General features: G+C 46.2%; 1 long non-coding RNA gene across 1 annotated transcript in view; it reads left to right on the forward strand.

Moving 5' to 3' along the window:
• The first annotated feature begins 19236 nt into the window (after positions 1-19236).
• LOC148439509 (uncharacterized) overlaps positions 19237-23614 on the forward strand; it is a 28993-nt gene continuing 24615 nt past the window's right edge. Inside the window, exon 1 of the long non-coding RNA XR_015876207.1 lies at positions 19237-19334. This is a non-coding gene — a long non-coding RNA (uncharacterized LOC148439509). The remainder of the gene's footprint in view (positions 19335-23614) is intronic.

Below are 23614 nucleotides of genomic sequence, written 5' to 3' on the forward strand. Positions count from 1 at the left end.
TATTATTTGCTTCATCTAGTTAAGGCCAAAAGGTTGCATCCAGCTAGCTGGCTGACTAAGCTAAGTGACACAGTGGGCTACACTAACATGTGGCAGTTCAGCTTCTAATTTCCAACATGTAGACAGTGTGTTATACAGTGTGGGTTGGATACACCAATAGTGCACTTACTGTGACAGCACTGTCGGCTGAGCGGGGTTGCTGATGGTGCCGGCAGCTGTGTGCAGTAGAAGGGAAGATTACTACTGGGGGCACTGCATAGGGGGACTACTACTGGGGGCACTATATAAGCTTACTAATGGGGGCACAAGGGGCACTGCACAGGGGGGACCACTACCGCGGGCACTGCATAGGGGGGGGCACCAAAAAACCTACTCGCTTACCAAAAAATTTGGGCTAGGGCCGGCCCTGGCTTTGGGGCTCACTTCTGCGCACAGTTCGAGAGGCCTATGTTGGAAATATATGTGTACAGGTGAGGTTGTATGGCACAGATATGTACACACCAGCGGAATGCCTTATCACTACAGACAGCCCGATTGCTTAACCAGATGGATGGTTCATTTGGTGCTAAGGAGGAATCGGTATGAATTACCGCTGGACCCCTGGCCGGCAGTTCAAATCCCGACAGCAGCTGGCCGACAGAGGAGGAAATCCCGATCGTCCCTAGGTAAGTATAAACTAACCTATTTTTCCCCCTAACCCTCCTTTAGGGTGCCTAACCCTAACCCACCCTCCCCCTAGCCTAACCCTAACCTCCCGGGGGGTGCCTAACCCTAAGTCCCCCCCGGTAACCCTAAACCTAACCTTCCCCCCCGTGGCTGTCCGCTGCGGCGCCCGGCATCCGCACGATCGGGATGCCGGTCTTCGGTCTCCCTGCATCGGTAAAATGACAGATGTCTAGATTTAGATGCCTGTCATTCGTTCCTCATCGGGATTAAATTGTCTGGAAGCCGGCAGTCGGCATTCCGTCAGCCGGCTTCCTAATCGTATACCATTCAGCATGCTTGAACAGCACTAACACAACGTAGTAAATCAGGTCTCTAATGGAGCTAAGGGGGAGATGTATTAACGGCGACATCGCCGTTGCGGTACATCCCCCCCGACTTCGCGTCCATACCGCGGTTCATTACCGCGGTAGGTACCAAGGTTTTCGCAAATGACAGCTCTCTCGATGAGAGCTGTCCTTTGCGATTCTGCCGGGCAGAGGGACTTCCGGGTTGAACACCCAGAAGTCCTTCTGCCCATGCGCAGAAGGTCGCGGGCCGCGGGGGCTCATGGGAGGGATCCGATCGGATCCCTCCCAGCCCCGAGCGTCACGCTAAGAAGCCCATAGGCTTCTATTGGGTAACGCCACCTGAAGGTGGCGTTACCTAGCGACGCGAAGCAGCAGAATGCAGCGCATTCTGCTGCTTAATACATACGGGGAATGCGGTAAAACCCCCGAAAACTGCATTTTCGGGGGTTTTACCGCATTTTGCCGTTAATACATCTCCCCCTAAGTGGGATACATCATTCTCCCACTGTGTCACACGGTAACAAGGTGGGGCTGGGCATGCGCAGCATTGATCTGGGTGGCCATATTGGATCAGGGAATGAAGCCTCCCTGTAGGTACATTAAGCATGGAGTCTGTGCAGTAGTGCAGTCTACTATCAACAGCCTCCTCTCTAGAATCCCTCAAAAGCAGACTCAAGACTATCCTGTTCACTCACGCATTTCACTAATGCGCCTTAAGTTCCTAAAACAAATACAAACCAAATGCTTAGTTCTCTTTTTAGTTAAGCTTATTTTCAATCTTTTGTTTTTTAAATGCAAAAGTAAAGCACTTTTGGGACGATTCAATTGTTTATCACTCCCCTAGGTCCCGTCTAAAGTAACCGGGAGCTATTCAATTGTTTTTGGCAGCCAACCCGAGGCTGCACTCATTGCGGATTTCTGCTTGCACCCTCCCGTGGTGCGAGCAGAAATCTGAGTAATGTAGGCTGAGGGCCGGGCACACCTCAACTACAGCACACCTGGCACTTGGCAAGGGAGAAGCTTAACATGGTTCATCCTGTGCATTAGGGTGCGAGAATGAGGCTGCCGCAACCTGCAACTAGATAGCTCCCGGTCATTTTAGGTGGGAGCTACGGGAGCAATAAACTATTGAATCGCCCCATTTGAGTCCTATTATTATTATTATTATTATTACTATTATTATTATGTTGGTTGCTTATGATTGGCTTCAGTTCCTAGGACCCCCTCTTGATAATATTGGTTGTTCACAGTATAAATGTAGATTATATTGGATTTCTTCTTTTTCACATTTGGATTATAATTGATCAAGAAAGAGGGAAATGTTTTATATGAATTAATATGGTGGTGAATGAGGTTTTTGTTCAATTTATGCTAATAGGTTGTATTTGGAGATGTCTGTGTCTTTTATACTACTATACTAGGCAGCTGTATTATGTAACTTGGTGACATTATATTGGGAACACTGGGCTTTACAAATTGCCAAGCCAGGGATTACAGTTTTTTGTTTTTTTCTAGTAAATCTGCTGCTACTGTACAAACAGTGCATTTACACTTACCAATTGTTCGGGAGATATATCTATCAGCAGAGCTATTTGAATACTCGTTTGACCGCCCACTGGTGACATCATATTCAATAACTTTTGCCTTCGATATATTGTGCCGTTGGGCGGTCGGCCTTGCAAACAGCCAGTTGAAACTGTATGTCTGCCAGATATATTATCGTCTGCTCTGCAGCAGGGCCAATCACAGGGGCGTATCTATAATGGGTGCAGGGTGTGCGGGGAACACGGGCCCCGCACTGCACACCCTGCACCGGAGTTCCACGTCGGCGCGGGGGTCCAGCGCTGTAAAACGACTGCAAAATGGCCACGATGGCCATTTTCCCGTCGTTTGCGCATGCGCAGTACAGGGAAAATGGCCTCCACTGCCATTTTCCCGGTGATCTGTGCATACACTATAGACTCTGGGCACACTCTAGTGCCCAGAGTCTATAACTCCGTCGCTGGCTGCGCACAGCTCAGTGCGCAGCCGGACGCCGGGCGGAGAGGAGGGGGCCTGTGTCGGAGACTGCACACGGGCCCCCTCCTCTCTAGAAACGCCCCTGGCCGATCAGATATGTCTGTGAGCGACGTCGCTCACAGACATTGGGTATACACACCCGCTGATGCACTGCAGATACATCTCCCATTCAATGGAAGGGGCGTCTAATCTGCCAGTGTGTACCCAGCTTAAAGAGCAGCCCGGTTCCATTAGACCATCATCCAGCTTACCAGCCTACAATCTTGTCGTTAATCTTACCTTATCATTATATCTTACTATCCCTCTTCCTAACTCTGCAGTCTCTGCTGTCTCTGCCCTGTTCTCCTTTTGTGCCCACCGATATCCCCTATAGATTGTAAGCTCATATGAATAGGACCCTTTCCTCTTTCTATACTGTCGTTATGGGTCTGAACTTATGTATCATGTTTTCAGTTTGAGCAACTTTACGGCCCTCTAAGGAACTCTGCAAAGAAAAGCCATATCACTGTCATTCACCTATTTTACATCGCGGCTCATAGTGCACAACGTGGACGGGGAGGCTGTTAAAAGGTTGACGGTTTACACTGTCGGCAGTCAATATGTCAACACTGTATTGTCAACCGCACAATGCCAATGGACTAGTAGCGTCATTTAAAACATTTTAACCATTTGTTGGCATTATAACTTTAAACATGATGCTTTAAATCACATTACTACTGGGTTGGCATCGTGCTGTCAACAATCCACTGTTGACATTGTAACTGTCGTCAGTGTAACTGTTGACAATTTATACCGATCCGAATGGCCATTTATCACAGCTTATTTCTCTCGCTAAAGTAAAGCATCAGTGAAAGACTCAGATATACTACTCCGATCGTCACTGTGACCTATTTGGAAAGCATCAATGTGTTTTTCATATCACTTTATCTACCACTTCTTCCCTGAAAAATGACACCTGCTTTGACTACACGTAACCCATTCCTTTCCATTAAGGAACAGAGGGGAAGATGTATAAAGGGACGATATAAGGGTTTAGTGGTATACAGTATGCGCACGTTATGTGCGCTGATACTGCTTCTCCCCCATGTATTAATGTGGGGTTGGTCGGTAAATTATAGGGGTGCTATGCGCCTCCGTCATTATCAGTGCTGCTATCTATAAGATAGCAGCGGCAATGTGCAGGGCAATATATGAATGGTCAGTGCAACTGACCGTTCCAACAGCTGCAGCTATTGATTTCAGCAGCTGCAGCAGTCATTGCTCCACCACAGCAGTGACAGCCCCTGCTGCAGCGGTGATGCTTGGCAAGATCTCGTTCATGCCCAGTGGAGCTGGGCCGGGAGGTGAGACACAGCACATCGACATTAGGCTGATGCCCTCTGGGCTCTGGCGGGGATCGCCGGAGGGGGGAATTTTCACTCCCCCACTTCAGCAGACTAGATGTTCTTACATCTCATCTGAACTATTTATAGTTATAGCGTTATAACGGCACAAGGCGTGCTATTATAACACATCTCCCCCAGGGTCAATAAGGGTCTGAAACTGCTATCAGGGTTGGGATATACTGTAGCTTGTGTTCTTATTCATTTAGCACAGGTACGGTGGGATGCGGTTAAAATACCGATGAAGGGGATTCCGACGGTCAGAATGCCAGTGCCGGAATCCCGACACCTGTTAGAATCCCAGCATCCCGACAGCAGGAATCCCGAAAGAAAGTACTGGGGATAGGGGGAGGGTTAGCATTAGGGTTAGGCACAAAGAGAGGGTTAGGGTTAGGCACTAAGCGGGAGGGTTAGATTTAGAGTGTGGGAAGGGGGAGCTTAGTTTTAGGCATGTATTTCTGCGATCCTAGGCTTCTCCATGCTTTATACGTCTAATATGGCTGATAACAGAGAACAGCACATCTAAAAACGATGATAAATATCTCATGCAAAATAAAGTTTTGGGGTCATTTACATGTTATTTGCCATCATGATGATGCGAACAGCAAATTGTATAATCAAGCACCGCCCACTTAATTAGCAAAGTAGGCAGGATCCGGATGGGCTCACTGCTTCTCAGGGAGTCGGGAGTATTCCTAAATTTGGGAGTCTCCTAGATATTCTCGTATATTCTCAACAGCATGCGTTTGCTTCAGCCACTATGTCTCTAGCTATATGTATCTTTTATTGTACTATGCCTTGATAAAGGTTCTAATGTGGACCGAAATGTTGGCAACTATTTCTACGCATGCTAATGTATTATTTTGAACTAGCAATTCTGGAGAGTGCCTTCATCTCCGCAACTCGTGGAGTTATTCTTGGTTATTATTGGGTTACCCATAGGATAGTGGGAACCCTAAGGATCACCCCAGCATTCTTTATAACAATACATGAAAAAAGGTGTGAGTACCAGACCACAGGCCGTATATATATATATATATATATATATATATATATTATTTTTTTTTGTGATATTTTGGGGGTAATTAGCTCGGCAGAGGATGGATTGGTGCAGTGTTTAGGTGCTTAATGAGGGTCCACACACAGCTTTCCAGCAAATAAATTATGCTTTACTTTCCAGCATGGAAAGTCATGAAACAAACAGAAAATAATAAACAACCTAGCCCCTATTTAGGGCGTCTAACTCACTTCTTGAACCCTCTCTATAAGGGTGCAGCTAATCTGCCAATAAAGTCTCTCACAGTCTCTGTGCCTTCCCTGTATCCTCCAGGTAAACAGAAGGTCCTGGCTTCCTCAGCCTGCAGCCCCGCTGCTACAATGTCACACAGTCTGAGAGGTTTATGGTCCCCCCTTGCCTCCTGCAAGGTCCAAACACAGGCCTCCTACTCCCCATTGGCTCGCTTAGCTTCACTGGGTTCTCTGGGTGCCACAGTTTCACATAGACTGTTTCCAGCAGCAGCCTGACTGGTCTGCCTTCTCATCAGCCCACACCTGAGCTCTCTCCACGAGGCAGCCATTAGGCATCGTCCCACAATGCTTTTCTACTCTGTGTGGGTGGATCTGTCCTGCCCCACACAGAATCAGCTGCCAACCAGTGCCATCTCTGGTGATACTGCCACATATCCCCCTCCCCAGCTTGAAACCCCGTGAGGTTCAGCTACATGGGACGAGGCATTCTCATTGCGAAGTCCCTCTTCATTATTCTCAGAACCATCCACCGGATCCAAGATCATCCAGACTCTGGTAATTTCTGGGGGTCGCATCCTCCACGTTCCAGAGGTAATTTTTCTCCTTACTTTTTTTCTAACTTTATGGTATCAATGGTGGTACTTGCTTTCTTTATACAGTACTGGAGGTTCACCCTTGGGTACTGCAACAGGCATTAAGAGCTTGAAGTAACTTTTTCCAAAGCGACATACTTCATCTTTACTCTTGCCACTTAAACCTATTAAAGGCACATCTTTTGGCCAACTTCTACTTGTCACATATTTAATCTTCAGCCTTAAAGCCCTGTATTGGCTACTGGCATACTTCACTGATGGCCCTTTGAAAGAAGAGGAGCTATCAGTATCTCGAGAGTCATCAGCATCACAAATTTTGGACCTTGGCTTTATGTCAACAGACAACGTACTGGCACTGTCACATCAGATTCCGGACTCCCATGTCTACATAGGATACTTGAATATTTACTCCATTGATCCACATAATTTACCTCACGGTTTTGACGGCTATCTGCCACTTCATTAAGGCATAGATCTCTTGGATTTTCTTGTGCTCCCGATTTTTGAGCCTTGAAAATATAATGATCTTTTTCACATGTTCCAACAGCACAGGTTGAAGTTCACTTTCCACAGAGGTCTTTATTTTCCAATTCACTTTAGCTGGACATTTTGCTTCAAGCTTTGTAATTTGAGACCACTTCACTACCCCACAGATAAATTCAGCTGTATTGCAAGTTTTATCCTGGTTGCATGACGGTATTACTTCATATACACGAGAATTACTCTTCACAAAACTGTTACCATTAACTGCCTGTAAGGTTCTGCTTTCCACTGCAAAAATGCATGACTTGGGCACATTCACATCACTGTGACCATATAGTGACATCAGAGTCTCATCTTTGGAAGCCATCAACATACCTGTAGACTTCTGTACATCTTGTACCTTTGCCTCACGGGTTATGCGATCACCATCTGTATACATTAATTCTTTATCGCCAATTTCAGACACTGTTTTGCAACCTGGACCTGTGTCCCTTTGGGAGGACTTTACACCCTCAGCTATTACTGTAAGCTGAAAGTCACTGCAAGGAATCTCATCCACTTTTCCAAGACGGACCTTTAGGGAATTTCCCAACTCCGATACTTCTGTCCCTTCCTGTACACCAGTATCGTTAATGAGGACATCTCTATGATCACATTGCTGCTGAAAGACATCATTCTGGAACATCTTACTTAGTTCCCGCAATTCACTGTTTGTCCACTGCTCATCACACAAGACACTCTGTAACAGAAGCATAACACTCTGCGCACCAGCCTTTTCAGGATCAACTTGAACCAATTGCTGCTTGTGGTTATGTACTTCTGCCGCACTTCAGCAAAGACATCGGATGCCATTTTAGGTCCAGAATCCAACTTCAGAATGTTATTTAACTTCTTTCCCTCTAATTTTCCCACTACTATGTGGAACGTTTTCTGAGCCACAGACAGCTGCTCTTCCAGATGGGCAATTTTCACCATGGCACTTTCCAACTTGCTCTCGGATTGCAGTAGATTGCACTCCACGACATCAAATTCAGCAACTCTCAACTTTTGTACAATTATTTCAGACTCTGCCATGTTTAATTCACATTGCAACTCCATTTCTTTGGTATTCCTCTCCACTTGGAATCTTTGCAACTGGTCCTGTGTACTTGGCAGACACTTCTCAAGGTTCTCACTCTGCTCTTGCAACTTCCAAGCCCTGCCATGGGCAAGGTTAAGCTCTCTCTCCACAGATTCACTTTGCTTGGCGGCTTTATGCAGACTTTCCTCCAGGAATACATTTCTTTCCATCAGACATTCTGAAACTGCTCTAGCTTCGCTAAATTGGATTGGAGAGTTTGTACTTGCTCCTTTCAGCTGACTTTAAGACCTACCGCCTCCATCTCTTTTCCTTCACGGTATTTTCCCACTGAGCACGAGTCTGCAGCATCTGGAGATACTTCTCTTTTACTTCACAAAACTTTTCCGCCAAAGAATTTTTCTCCAATTCACAATCTTTAAGCTTTACTTGAGTGGACACAAATAAAGAGTCTTTTTCTTTTAACACCAGAGTCAGATCCACCACTTTCACTTGCGTGCGCTCTACATCCCTCTGATGTCCCTGGACACATTCTTACAACTCTTCTACTACCTGCTGTAGTACCACACACTTTTGCTGCATTTCAACAATATCTTGCTTTAATACATCATTCTTTGCTAGGAGCATGTCATTACCATACTTTGTAACACATTGGAACATTTTAGCCTCCTCAATGCGTTCAGACAATCGCTAATTTGAGGTCTTTCTCTTTAAGAACTTCAAGTCTTTTTTCTTCTTCTTGCACCAATGCTATTTTCAAAGACGACAATTCACTCTGTAATGTCTTTTCAATTTGTGCATGCAAAAGCTTCTCTTTTGTAGACTTATCCTCCAAGTCACTTATCTGGTCACAATAGCGCATAAGTGTTTCACACCAAACTTCACACAGAGAGTCAACTTTTTCCATGCTGACATAGTCCTCTCCTAGTGGACCTTGCACCATACACTGGCCATACACACTGACATCTTTACATTCAGACTGTAAACTCCAGCCCAGGTTTTCCATCTCTCTAGACTGAGAATTAAACTTTGTAGCAAGAATCCTACTGTACCTTTACAATTTTTCTTTTTTAATTCCCATGATTCTTGGCACAAAATACACAGGAACAACTTGTTTTTGTTTTCACTGTATCCCACTATGCCTTCAAAAATATTTTCAACACAGCAAAAACATTTTTCTTCATGTGGCAGTACAATTACCAGCATGTATCAAACAGTCTCAATAGCCTTTCAATAGGAACCTCTGCTCTCTCAGTACCACACCTTGACTTAATGAGCATGAGCAATTCACCAGGATAAACCACACAATTTCTTTTAACCCTTCCAATGCTGAGGAAGTGCTCATTTTTCTTCACAGACAATTTTCTTGCACTTTTCACTTTTGCAAAACACTTGAATGCTGTACTTCTGTTTCTGGAAAACTTTGCCACTCCCATAAGCAAAACAATTCTCAAGCAACTTGTGTAACACTTATTTCTCTTCCTTTCCAAGGAAAAGATCTACACTTGCAGACAATTTTTTTGTTGAAACAACACTGCACAACAAACTTATCTTCACTCGCCACCTTGACGAGCATTCCACCATGCAGGTGCCATGAGTCTCCTTTTGGCTTTCTAGGAGAGTTCAATTATGCAGTGCAATAAGCATCCATATTTCCATTTGTATTCTTGCGTAGAATCTTCTGCGAAGAATCTTTATGCCCGCATTCTCCACCATTTGTGATATCTTGGGGGTAATTAGGTCGGCAGAGGGTGGATTGGTGCAGTGTTTAGGTGCTTAATGAGGGTCCACACACAGCTTTCAAGTAAATAAATGATGCTTTACTTTCCAGCATGGAAAGTCATGAAACAAACAGAAAATAATAAACAACATAGCCCCTATTTAGGGGGTCTGACTCACTTTTTGAACCCTCTCTATAAGGGTGCAGCTAATCTGCCAATAAAGTCTCTCACAGTCTCTGTGCCTTCCCTGTATCCTCCAGGTATACAGTAGGTCCTGGCTTCCTCAGCCTGCAGCCCCGCTGCTTCAATGTCACACAGTCTGAGAGGTTTATGGTCCCCCCTTGCCTCCTGCAAGGTGCAGACACAGGCCTCTTGGCCCCCAATGGCTCTCTTAGCTTCACTGGGCTCTCTGGCTGCCACAGTTCTACATAAACTGTTTCCAGCAGCAGCCTGACTGGTCTGCCTTCTCATCAGCTCACACCTGAGCTCTCTCCACAAGGTAGCCTTTAGGCATCTTCCCACAATGCTTTTCTACTCTGTGTGGGCGGATCTGTCCATATATATATTTCTGAGTGTTATTATTATTAATAGCTATTTTTTATTATACCATTGGTATATTGCATATAGCAGAATTTCCCAAACTCCGCTATTACAGTCCAGGTTTTAAGGCTATCCATGCTTGAACCCAGATGGTTAAATCAAAGTGCCTGAGGTGATAATTAAGTCATCTGTGCTCAAGCATAGATATCCTTAAAATCTGGACTGTAAAGGCGGACTTTGGGGACCTCTGTCATATAGTGATTCTTAAAGACCCCAAACCCTGTGCATTTTATTAAGCATACACCTGCTTAGGTGGCATGGAGCTAAGGATTCATATAAAACATCCCTGCAATACTATTACATCCTTGTGTTAATCACTTAGGACAGGCTATAATTACACTTTTCCCCAGGAAAGTTATCCAGGCAACTGATCATTTAAGGGACAAAGTAAATCTCACAGTCACAGATGGGAAAATGAAATACTAACAAAATATACCAAGACTTGACAACACGCATACATTGAAGCAGAGATAAGCAGACAGACTTTTAACAATTATGCTAGCTGTAGTTGTATACATTTAGAATTTTTTTTCCTGTCCCCTCTGTTTTAATTAAGAGACTTTACACTAGGCTGGAAGAATTTTCCTTGCCTGCCTGGAATACTGGTTCTTCCAAGGCATCAGGTGAGACAGAAGTTCCCAGGCTCTGCGATATGTGAATGGCACATGGCATGTTGATTCGATCATGGGTTTTTGCATCGGGATGTAGTCAGCATCGCGGCGTGTGGGTGCCGATATCCGAAATACTGGCGCTGAAATCCCAACAGCGTCGGGATCCCGGCACCAGAATCCCGACCGTCGGTATCCCGACGGTAAGTATTGGGGGTTAGGGTACGGGTTTAGGGTTAGGCAAAAGAGGGAGGGTTAGGCACTAGGGGGGAGGGTTAGGGTTAGACACTCGAGAGGGAGGTTAGGTTTAGGCATCGGGGAGGGAGGGTTAGGTTTAAGGTGCTGGGAAGGGGAGGTTAGGTTTAGGCATCGGGGAGGGAGGATTAGGGTTAGGGGTAAGGTTATGGGTGTCGGGATTCTGTCGGGATGCCACTGTCGATATTCTGACCAGTGGCCTCCCGACCTCCGTGATCTCTAACCCAACCCTTTTGCATCATATAGGGGCCTATTCATCATCACTTAATTTTTACAAGAGCAAGAGAAAATTAATATTTTCACCTGCTATTGTAAAAACTAAGTATTCGGGCCATTCATCAAGACGGTAAAGCAGGAGATATCACAGATATCTCCTGCTTACCTTCCTCTGGTGGAATGGCCCGCTGTCACCATACACTAGTATCACAGATATCTCCTACTTACCTTCCTCTGGCGGAATGGCCCGCTGTCATCATACACTAGTATCACAGATATCTCCTACTTACCTTCCTCTGGCGGAATTGCCCGCTGTCCCCATACACTAGTATCACAGATATCTCCTACTTACCTTCCTCTGGCGGAATGGCCCGCTGTCACCATACACTAGTATCACAGATATCTCCTACTTACCCTCCTCTGGCGGAATGGCCCGCTGTCACCATACACTAGTATCACAGATATCTCCTATTTACCTTTCTCTGGCAGCAGAGCCGGCCCTAGCCCATTTGGTGCACTAGGCAAAATTTTGACTGGTGCCCCCCAACAACTTTCCATACCGAGGTGAACAGCCCCTCAGGAAAAAAACAGGTGGTCCTCTTCAGTAGGTGCTGTCGACGGTTTAAAACCCATCTGTCTTTTCAGCAGGACATGTCATGATGAAAAACCAATAGGTCTTGAAACATCAACATAACCTATGTGATTTGTGACAATATATCACTACTGAGGAGTGCCGCCTGTTTTTTTCCTGAGGGGCTGTTCAGCTTGGTATAGGAATTTGTTTATTATCCTAGGAGGACACCCTCGAGACTACCAGTAAATGTATCCAGAGTGCCGGGCTAAATGTATTTATGTGTATATATATATATATATATATATATATATATATATACTATATTTATATTAATGTAGTGCCCTTATAGTAATGCACCCCTGTATTGCCCTTATAGTAATGCCCCCTGTAGTGTCCTTACAGTAATACCCCCCTGCAGTGCCCTTATAGTAATGCCCCCTGTAGTGTCCTTATAATAATGCCCCCCTGTAGTGCCCTTATAGTAATGACCCCCTGTAGTGTCCTTATAGTAATGCCCCCCTTTAGTGTCCTTATAGTAATGCCCCTTTGTAGTGCCCTTATAGTAATGCCCCCTGTAGTCTCCTTATAGTAATGCCCCCTGTAGTGTCCTTATAGTAATGACCCCCCTGTAGTGCCCTTATAGTAATGCTCCCTGTAGTGTCCTTATAGTAATGCCCCATTGTAGCACCCTTATAGTAATGCCCCCTGTAGTGCCCTTATTGTAACGCTCCCCTGTAGTGCCCTTATAGTAATGCCTCCTGTAGTGCCCTTATAGTAATGCCCCCTGTAGTGCCCTTATAGTAATGACCCCCTGTAGTGCCCATATAGTATGCCCCCTGTAGTGCCCTTATTTTAATGCCCCCCTGTAGTGCCCTTATAGTAATGCCTCCTGTAGTGCCCTTATAGTAATGCTGCCCTGTAGTACATTTATAGTAATGCCCCCTGTAGTGCCCTTATAGCCATGCCCCCTGTAGTGCCCTTATAGTAATGCCCCCTATAGTGCCCTTATAGTAATGCACCCCTGTAGTGCCCTTGCAGTAATGCCCCCTGTAGTGCCCTTATAGCAATGCTCCCTGTAGTGCCCTTATAGTAATGCCCCCTGTAGTGCCCTTATAGCCGCTGACATACACACACACACAAAAAAAACCTTACTGTTAAACCCGCTCCTGCGTCCTCCACCCTCTGGTCTGCCAGGCTGCTCCTCGGAACTATGGGAGAGACGGAAGCTGGAGTTCAGGGGAGAACTTCAGCCTCCGGCTACCGCACAGTCCGCATCGTGCACTGAGCTGAGCAGTCTGCGTCCAGCCAGTGCTGTGATCTGAGCCTGTGTAATGCGCTCTCCGCTCTCGGCGCATTACACAGGCTCCGATCACAGCACAGGCTGAACACAGACTGCTCAGCTCAGTGCACAATGCGGACTATCTGTGCTAGGGGGGCGATTGCTCCAATCTCCCCCCCTGGATCCGCCACTGCCTCCTGTAGACTGTCAGAATGAGCTTCTATGCAGAAGCTCATTCTGACTAAGGGCCTTGCGGATGCGGATCCCGGTCACATGACCAGCCTGGTCATCCGCTGCACTGCACAATCGGAGAGCTCCCATTGCGGCAGCGCGCTGGGGGAGAGAGCGGGTAGCTGCGCCGGCTCCGGTAAAGCAGCGGCAGGTGGCGGTGGCAGGAGGGGGACAGGCAGAGCTCAGCCCTGGAATGCCCCTAGCATTCTGAGTCGCACCTAGACATTTGCTTATAATGCCTATGCCTAGGGCCGGCTCTGTCTGGCGGAATGGCTCACTGTTCCCATACACTAGTATCACAGATTTCTCCTACTTACCTTCCTCTGGCGGAATGGCCCGCTGTTCCCATACACTAGTATCACAGATATCTCCTACTTACCTTCCTCTGGCGGAATGGCCCGCTGTCACCAGGGAATTCTGTCCCCTAGTATGGGGACAGATTTCATCAAGCTCCGAAAATACAATATTTTTGGAGCTTGAGTGCAGGAGCATTCGCCATCTTCAGATGACGAATGCTCCTGCTTGTGGATCGCAACCCCTCCGCCCCTGTCCGGCTCCTTCCGCCGGACTACGGGGCTCTTGTGCGCCTGTAGGTCACGCATGCGCACTACCGTCACTGTCCGCTCGCGCGACAGCTGATTTTTGGACCACGATAATTAATATCATGAATAGGCCCCATAGTGTAGTATCAGACAATATATCAATATGAGTAAACACAATTAATCAAGAGACTTTACTGTATTGTATGCTTTTCATTACAGAATGCTTCGGTTGCAAAAAAGATAACTGCAAGCTAGGTGAGTTGTCAGGCAACAGTAATGTGTAACTAGGCGACCATCAGACAGGGCACATCTGCATGTTTTATCATAATTCCTCATGATTAGGGAAAGCATATTTACTGAGACAGGCTAAGCACCAAAATTAAACAAATATGTAACCATTTATTATTGCAAGTGAACGGTATGGCACGCAAACAAGAACAGGGATTGTTGAACTTTCTGGAAAGAATTTTAAAAAATTAAGTTAAACAAAATGTACTGGAAACATAAATCACTGCGATGCATAATTGCCCAGAATGGTAGTTTTGTGGTCAAATACAGTACAAAGGCAAATTACAGATAATAACGACAACAGCCTGGCATGAAGTGGAAGGTAAACCAATCAAACATGTTATTAAAAAATAACAAACATTACGGCATAGCAGTTTTACTTACTTTAATATGTTTATAACTAATTTTATGTTCTTCCTTTTGTGTTGTCTTTGATGAAGTTGAGCATTATGGCCCTGATTCAGAGCCGGACACTCTGATAGAGCGCTCGCTTTGAATCAGGGCCATCCCTCTGAATTTAAGAGCGGCCTCCTGGCCGCTCGCATAGCTGTGGGTAACCACCCACAGCTATAGCGAGCGGCCAAAATGATGGTCGCGATGGTCAAGACCATCGCGACCATCGGGCTTGCGACGAGACCCTTGTGGTAGGGTCTCGTCTGCCGCAAGCCCTGGAGTGCTTTTGGCTCTATCAGAGCCAAAAGCACTCCCACTGACATCACTAGTGATGTCAGTGGGGCCGGCCCCAGAGGGTAGGCGTTCCCATGGGAACGCCTCCGTCTGTACAGCCACGCCCCCGGCACGCCCACCTAGGGGGGCGTGCTGTCAATCACCATGATTTGGTGCGAGACCCTTGGCCGTCGTTATTCGGGTCTCGCGCATGCGCACGACGGAGCCGCCTCCGTCGTGCGCATGCGCACTTGGCCAACATCGACCCGCTTGCGAGCTCTCAGCGCTCGCGAGCGGGTCTGAATCAGGCCCTATGACCGTTATGTTTTTGATCTGGAAACCAATTCTCATCTACACTTAGCTTTTTTATCGAGGTGTTTATATTACAATACACTGTTCTGTCAACTTTACCTGCTCAGGCTACAGCACGTGCCTCACTTGCAAATAGTGCAGAGAATTATAATTTCTTATCAACGCATACAGTATTGGCCCAATAAGAAATGGACATCACTGGAATTTACCAAAACGCACATGCAGGAACATACTGGTACAGGGACACTGATAGGGGCACATACCTGAGATCTGTAAAAATTAAAGTGATTGCTAATTGCGTGTCTTGTTTTCTGTGTATTCTACGCTACGCAAACTGGTGTACAGTAGGGCTCACTCTGCATTTTTGTTTTTAACACTAATGCAACACCAGTGAGCAGGGACACAGAGTGGGAGGGAATGGGCAGAGCTGGATTTAGACCTAATGGGGCCCTAGGTAAGATATCGTTTGGGGCCCCCTCCCTCAAACAATCCATAACACTTATTTGCGTTCCTGATTCATGCAAATCATCCCTACCCTAATCCTGACCTTAATTCAACCCTAAGCCCAAACCTCACCCTTACCATAACCCCTAAACCCAATACCATAACCCCTAACCGGAACACCCTACACCAACTCTAAAACCCTATCCCTAATACCCAAACCCCTAAAATAACCCTGATACCCTAACTGCTACACCAACCATAGCCCTAACCCAAACCCCTAAACTAACCCTAATACCCTGACCCTAAGATTTTCCTTTAGTACTATAAAGGTGGGGGGCCCTCTCCCCATTACCCATTACATATAATACAAAGGGGCGTAGATGGAGAGTGGACAGGACTGCCTTATAGTACAAGTATATTACAGTACCTAACATAAAAAATACCATCATCCTGAATTGATGTACTAATAATACTAATAATATCATGGTCATCATAATGTATATTACAAAATACTTGTAATTCAGGGTGTTTCACTCACTATTGGCCCCAAAGTTTATATTATAACTTTTAAAGTAATTGATGTAATTTAGTGAAATTTAACACAGGCATACCTTGGTCTATGTATTGTCTTTGGCGTGCCTTTATTGATTCAGATTTCCAGTACGTCTGGACAATAAATATGCATTTTCCAGCTGTGTACCGATTTATATATGCATGTAACACACAGACAATATGAATGTGGACGCCTCCGTACACAACACTGTCAGAAGCGGGAATACCTACTGACTAGCAGTGCACTACCGGATTTTCATTCCAACCAACCAACTAGTTGGATGGTTGTAGGAAAGTTGGTCTGGTGTATAGCCGGCTTTAGGCACTCCTGTCCACCCCTCAGATCCCACCTACCATAAAAATTAAATCCTACATAATTCAATCTATATTAGAGTAATTGATAATAATACAGTAGTAGTACCCTACCCAGGGCCGTATTATAGGCGGGGCAAACGGGGCGGTCATCCAGGGGCCCTCACACATTGCCCCTACCCGGCTTACTCTGCTACCTCCCTTGCCTGTCCGTCTTCCACAAGCATAGCTGACTCACACACTGCAAAGTCAGACCCTTCCCCTACTCACCTTCCAGTCCAGGGTCCAGAACGGCTTTCCCTCAGGCGGAGTGGATGTACTCCTCGGTGCTCTGCTTGCTTGCCTGGCTCCCTGCTCTACCAGCCCAGGCTGCTGCTGCTCCTCTGTGAAAGCCGGGCCAGTGACAGCACCTCGGCAGAATGAAGATGGCAGCTGATGGTGCGATGCGCACCACTCACGGCCACCGGGGTCCTGACAGGTAACACACCAGTTCCTGGCCCCCTCCTTGTATGTATGTGTGTGCATTCTGCCCTCCACTGCCCATTGTGGCTGTGATGGGGGCTCCAGCCGGCAACCTTGAGACCGCCTCCCTGCCGGCTCTACTGCCCCCAATGTTCCTTACAAATGCTACCTGCCATGTGTCGTACAGTACTATCATGCAGGCGGTTAGCGTCTATTTGATTGGTTGTGGCCCCCACAACTTAGTTGCCCCGGGGCCCCCACAAGTCTTAATCCAGCCCTGACTTCTACCTGTCTGGCTGCTGTGCTTCTCTGAGATCCGGATTCTAACAGCCATTCTCTACCTCTGCCTGTCCCTCTGTTCCTCACTGGCTGCTGTCGCTCAGTGCTGCTGGTGGCAAGTGGCAAGCCTGGCAGTCAGTGGCAGAGGCTGCTGTGCTGGGACTTGTGCTAGCTGGAGCTGGTCGGCGCACCCGGTGATCTTCCTCCTCCCTCCTATACACATTCACTCTACTCTGTGACAGTGCAGACAGCAGCGCTGAAGCAGTATTCTAGGAGAGTGGGCGGGTCCGCATGACATTATGACGTGACACGGTACCCGTGCAGTTGTCCTCTGAGAGCATTTTGACCAGCTGGATTTTTGGGGGCAAAGTGGCCCTTCCATGGGCGTGCACCTATGTCGCCTTGTAGGAAATCCGGCCCTGTCAACGGGAACTAATTACCTGGGCTTGTTGGAAGGGCACGGCAGGGACCTGGCATGGCAACGCTGCTAAGGTGGAGATTGTCCCGTTTTGCAGAACTGATGAAGGGGACTAATGTCTCCATGTGCGGCTACCGGCACTCCCTGTACAACTGCCGGCACTCCCTGTGAGGCCTGGCCACACCTCCCCAGATTTGGCCACACCCCCTCAGTACCCAGGCCAGTGGCCACTCTCAGAGGCTCTGCCAGTATATAAAGTAGCTGGGTATCTTTTAATGTGTGCAGGGTCAATGGAGCCTATAGGTTAAAAGGAACCGCAAGTCTGCACCCAGGACAGATTTGACGTGTGGCTCTTTCACTGTCTTCTGAACATTGGCCATTTTTCTTTCTGAAGACATCTTCGGAAAAAATGCCACAACTGCCTGACCATCCCTTAAAAATTCAAATGCCTTAGCAAGGTACCTTAAGTACGCGCAAAAATAAAACATTATTGCTACCACATAATAGTACAAAAATAACTTATGAGGCAGACTGTGCATTTTGTTAACTTCCATTCAGCAATCCAAGTGGAATTTTACAGACCTGATTTACATGCTTTGCATTAAACACACTTGAACAAGCCTTGAGGCTTTACCAAACCGTGACAGTTTGTGACTAGTTTAACAGTCAATTCATTGTCCTTGTGCATTTTAATGCTTCTCCTAAGCTCAGCGAATCGTGTTTTAATTGTTTACTTGTCTTATTAACATATAGATTTCTACAGGGGCCTTGCAAGTTACAGACGTTAAGAACGCCAGGGTCACACAGGTGATCAGATTGTTAAACAGAAAAGTTCAAACTATTTAAATTTGAAACTAATAAGTAAGTATGCCACCCTCAGTCAGGCATGAAAAACACTTTGTAAGTTTTATTTTATTTTTAACAAACTTTACTATTTTATGTTTTTGTCCTCAAAGCAGAAGTACTTTCGGGATGCAGGAACAACAACCAGTTACATACTGTAGGTCAATCTTCGCACCATGACATCACACTATAGTCGAATGAATCACAGTATAAAAAACCCAGCATCATATTGACTATCTGGATAAATCTGAGCTTGTGCTACTTTGCTCATCCCTACATCCTATATAAAGGAACAGGGGGCCTGATTCAGACCCGGTCGCGATGGTGGCCCACAACGCATGCGCACGACGGAGCCGGCTCCGTCGTGAGCATGCGCGAGACCCTGCTAGCGACGGGTAATCCGTCGCTCCAGGTCTCGCACCAAAGGGAGCAAGCTGTCGATGTTGAGTGACAGCTCGCCCCCTTTGGTGGCAGGCCGGGGGGGTGGCTGCCCAATCGGAGGTGTTCCCATGTGAACGCCTGCCATTTGGGGGCGGCCCCACTGACATCACTCGTGAGTTTACCCTTATTTAAGATGGCCAGTTTTGCTCCAAGAGAATCCATCTTGGATCCAGTCTCCTTTGTTAGAGATGCCTGATATTTCAACAACCAGAGGATGTTGTGTTTTGAGAACTTGCCCTTGAATTTGCCCTTATACAAGATGGCCAGAATTGCATCCAAAAAATCCATATTGGATCCTGTTTCCTGTTTGGGCCTATAAATAGCAGCTTCCTGTTTGGACCTTTGCTTGAGTTTTCTGCCTGCTCAGCTCCTGCAATTTGTTGCTACCTTGTACTTCTGAACAACTTACTTTGTGTACCTACCTGGCTACATCTGACTACCCACTTGTATATCTATTTTGGTCATTGGACTCCAGGTAATAACACCAGTATTGTAACAAAGACTTTTTAGCAGCCTGCTCTACTTGTGCTCAGTAACAATAAAGTCCAACCTCAAGCTCCTGTTTGAACCTTTGCTTGAGTTTTCTGCCAGCTCAGATCCTGCAACTTGTTGCTGCTACCTTGTACTTCTGAAAAACTTACCTTGTGTACCTACCTGGCTACATCTGACTACCCACTTGTCTATATATTATGGTAATTGGACTCCAGGTAATGACACCAGTATCATAACAAAGACTTTTTAGCAGCTTGATCTACTTGTGCTCAGTATAAAGTCCAACCTCAAGCTCCTATAGGGCCTTTGCATCCTCTGCCAAACTCTGATCATCCATGAACATATATTGCCATGGAGTTTATTTCTGAACTACCCTCCTGTTACAGGTTCAATAATATTTGGTTTGTGGTGGACAGGTTTTCTAAAGCCGCTCATTTTGGTACCATTAAAGGTTATGCCCTCAGCTCCAAAGTTAGCAAACATCTAACATTAAAGAAATCTCTAGGTTGGATGGATATTCTGAAAACATCCATTTTTGGAGGGCTCTCTGCAAATGTTTCAATATCTAGTTAAATGTCATGTCAGAAGTAATGATCAAAAAAAACATGTAAAGCAAAAATTCATCAGGATCTATGTTTTGCCCAATCAAGTTGATTGGGTTTCACGGTTGCCATGGGATGAATTCACCCATAATAATCTTTTCCATTAAACTACAGGCATAGTTTTGCAATAGACCTGCGTGTGTAATCGCAGCTTCGATCGCAATAGAGATCCTTATTGAATCAGGCCCTAAGTCCGTCACCTCCTTCTATTTAATGTTTGTTTGGCTGGATATTAGTCATAATGAACAAAGAATGTTGTGTGAAATATGGAGATATGTCGTATGCTATTGCTAAGAGGACAAAACTAAGGGAACGCCACAATTCTATATGACGGATGAACACATGAAGCTTAGCTCCTTCTGCAGAAGATTAACTTCAGTGCCTTATAATTGCTAATTTAATTGTTTTCAACACATTTCTTTGTACATAGAATTTGTACGCCATATGATTTGGATTTATGAGAATACTTGACCTTGGGGTTGCAACGCATATCATTATTCCTCAGGCCTAGTCTGCATTGGGTTAGCAAAACGCTCAGAGGTCAAGACCTCATACGTCAATGCATTTTAAGCTTAAGTAGCATTTTAATTCATTTGCAAAGCTTAGAGTTACCCTGACTTAATTATAATTAGTCACAATGTGCAGTTGTAAATGGATAACTGACAATAGAAGAAAGAAGTTAATTAAAATACATTTAAATTAGGAACAGATTATTGCTATGCGGGGGAATCTTCCGTTATGGTAAAAGAATGTATGGCGAGATTATGCAGCTGACGTTTCATTGATTCAGGAATGAATCAAATGTCTGTAATATGTTTAACGCCTGTTTTGGGGTCTATCATCTGATAGAGCGCAAGCTAAATAAATATGTGCTGTAATTACAGTGGCATATGCAGTTATCTCTCATAGTTGCTCAGATCACAGTCAGTTTATTAAACAGTGTTACGTAAAAGCGTTAACACTTAGATATAAATCCGACATCATAACGAGCATGTTTGCTAAAGTCACAAAACAGGATAATAATGAAGCAGCAGGATAAGCAAATATCAAGAGCAAAATGTTACTCAGAAAAATATTGGTGCCAAGGGGGTGAGGAATAAAAGTGTGGTTTGTGATTTCAGTTACAAACTGCAGTATTTAGTAATATGCAGATTATGTCATATTGCATCTGATGCGCGTTGGTTCTAAAAGATGGTTTAGGACAAACATACATTTGCATAGGCGTACCTATAATGTGCGCAGGATGTAGTTACCATCCCACCGGTCAGAATACTGGCACTGGAATCCCGTATCCAGATTCCCAATGGCTGACATCCCGATGGTGATTATTAGGGTTAGGGCATACTTTATGACTATCTGACTGCCCTTTGCGGGAGGGAGCAGCCAGATCGGTATAACTGGGGGGGCATGGCCAGCAAACGGGGGCGGCCAGGCGACAAGTATTTGCAGACGGCACGGGGGGGCGGAGCCACGCGATTGTGTAATTTTGGCCATGCCCCCACTATACACTGCCGATATTACAGGCAGTGTGAAGCACGGGGTGGGGCCAAAATGACGCAATTCCGCGTGAATCGGGTCACCGCCCCCCCCCCCCACTGCGGGGGTTTTACATGTAATTGCGTGAGGATAGGAGGGGTTGGCGGCAGCCAGGAGGCTTGCCTGCCTTCCCGGGAGGTCGGGAGCGGCACCCTATTTTCGGGAGGCTCCCGACCAAATCAGGAGGGTAGGCAAGTATGGGTTAGGGGGAGGGTTAGATTTAGGGTTTGTGGTTAGTGTTGGGCACTAGGGGGAGGGTTAGGCTGCTGGGGTAAAGGGTTAGGCTGCGGGGGGGGAAGGGTTAGGTAGCAGGGGGGAAGGGTTAAGCTGCATACACACACAACGATTTTTTTAATGAACGATTTGAGTAAACGATTTTTTCCCTTGAAAAAATTTACTAAAATCGTTTACTAAAGTTGTTCATTTACTAAATGTCATGAACGATTTTTATGAACTACAAACGATTTTTGCATATTCCCTTGATGAAAATCGTTGAGTTGACAAGTCTGACTGAACGACAAACTACAAACGACAAACTACAAACGTGAACGCGCATGAACAATAATCGTTCATCGTTTGACTCAGAAAGTGAACGATTTTTGCCATCAATTATCGTTAAACGATATCGTTTAACGATAATCATTAAAAAAATCGTTGTGTGTGTATGCAGCTTTAGGGTTAGGCTGCTGTGGGAGGGTTAGAGTTAGGTGGAGGGTTAGGGGTTAGGATACTTACCTAATCCTGTCGGGATTCTGACTGTCAGGGTGCCGCTGTTGGTACTCTGACTGCCGGCATCCAGACCGCCGGGATCCCGTACCCCATCAATATGTGTGCACCCATTCACAATATTCTCCATCTGAGCTACAGAAATCATGTGGGAACATGGTGCAGGCGCCTTATTTTACAGATATCTGTGCATGCGCACTACACATATCACTGGGAAAATGGCGCATGCACAATAGACTCTTCCACAGTGCCAGAGGCTACAGAGCACACGCCCCAGTAAGAGAGGGAGGCTACGTATGGTGGTTACATCTTCTTCTGTGGTTTTGGAACCTCTGCTTTATAAGTTACACTGTTTACTGTTTGATATTTGGGCACAAAAGTGTCATTCTGATTCGCAATATATTAGCTTGGGAAAAAAATGCATCTGCAACTAGTATGTAGTCTCTACCTGTCTCCTGCACTCACAGGAGCCCTATCCCTGACAAGAAATGCTATCTAAGCCTGCACCTGCCAAGAGCACATTCACCTCCCAGTGATCTCACTCACTAGTGATTGAGAACTACCTCCGATTCACTGCCTGAACCCGTGCTGCTAAATATTGATTCCTGCAAGCTGATGCCTCTGACTGCTCCAACCACTCTGCAGTATCCAGCTTTCAGCCTGCACCTAACCAGCCTGGGTTCAAGCACCAATCCCAGTCCGGTTCATGGCTGCAGTCCCACTCCAGCTCAGCTGTTCTCTCCAATCCCATTCCGGTTCAAGCCTGTGATTCCACTCTGGCTCTCTCCGGTTCCATTCCGGATCAAGACTGTAGTTCCACTCAGCTGCTCTCTACGGTCCGATTCCAGTTCAGGCCTGTGGTTCCACTCCGGTTGGCTGCTGATATCTCTGGTCCCATACCAGTTCCAGTTCAAGCATGCGTTTCTACTTCAGCTAGTTGCTGCTTTCACCGGTCCCAGTCTGGTTCAAGTGACCAGGTTCCAGCCCAGGTCAAGTCTCCAATCCCAGTCTGGTTCAAGTCATTGGTCCCAAGCCAGTTCTACATCTGCTACCTCTGGTCCCAAACCAGTTCAAGTAAGTCCTAGCCTGTGAGAGAAGTCTGAAGACCTATAGAATTTCCTAGTGCTTCCAAGCTTAATGCGGTCAATATCCCAACCGCTGGGATTCCGGCGGTCAGAATGCCGATGCCGGAATCCCGACACTAGTCAGAATACCGGCACCAGCATTCCGACCACCGGGATCCCAAAGTACTGGAGTTAGGGGGAGGGTTAGGTACTAGAGGGAGGGTTAAAGTTAGGCACTAATGGGGAGGGTTAGGGTGCGGGGAGGGGGAGCTTAGGTTTAGGCAATGGGGGGGAGGTTAGGTTCAGGCACCTGGGAGGGCAGGTTATGGTAGGGA

This window comes from Taudactylus pleione, unplaced genomic scaffold (assembly GCF_031769625.1).
Source record: "Taudactylus pleione unplaced genomic scaffold, aTauple2 ptg001739l, whole genome shotgun sequence".
In the NCBI taxonomy this organism is placed as follows: domain Eukaryota; kingdom Metazoa; phylum Chordata; class Amphibia; order Anura; family Myobatrachidae; genus Taudactylus; species Taudactylus pleione.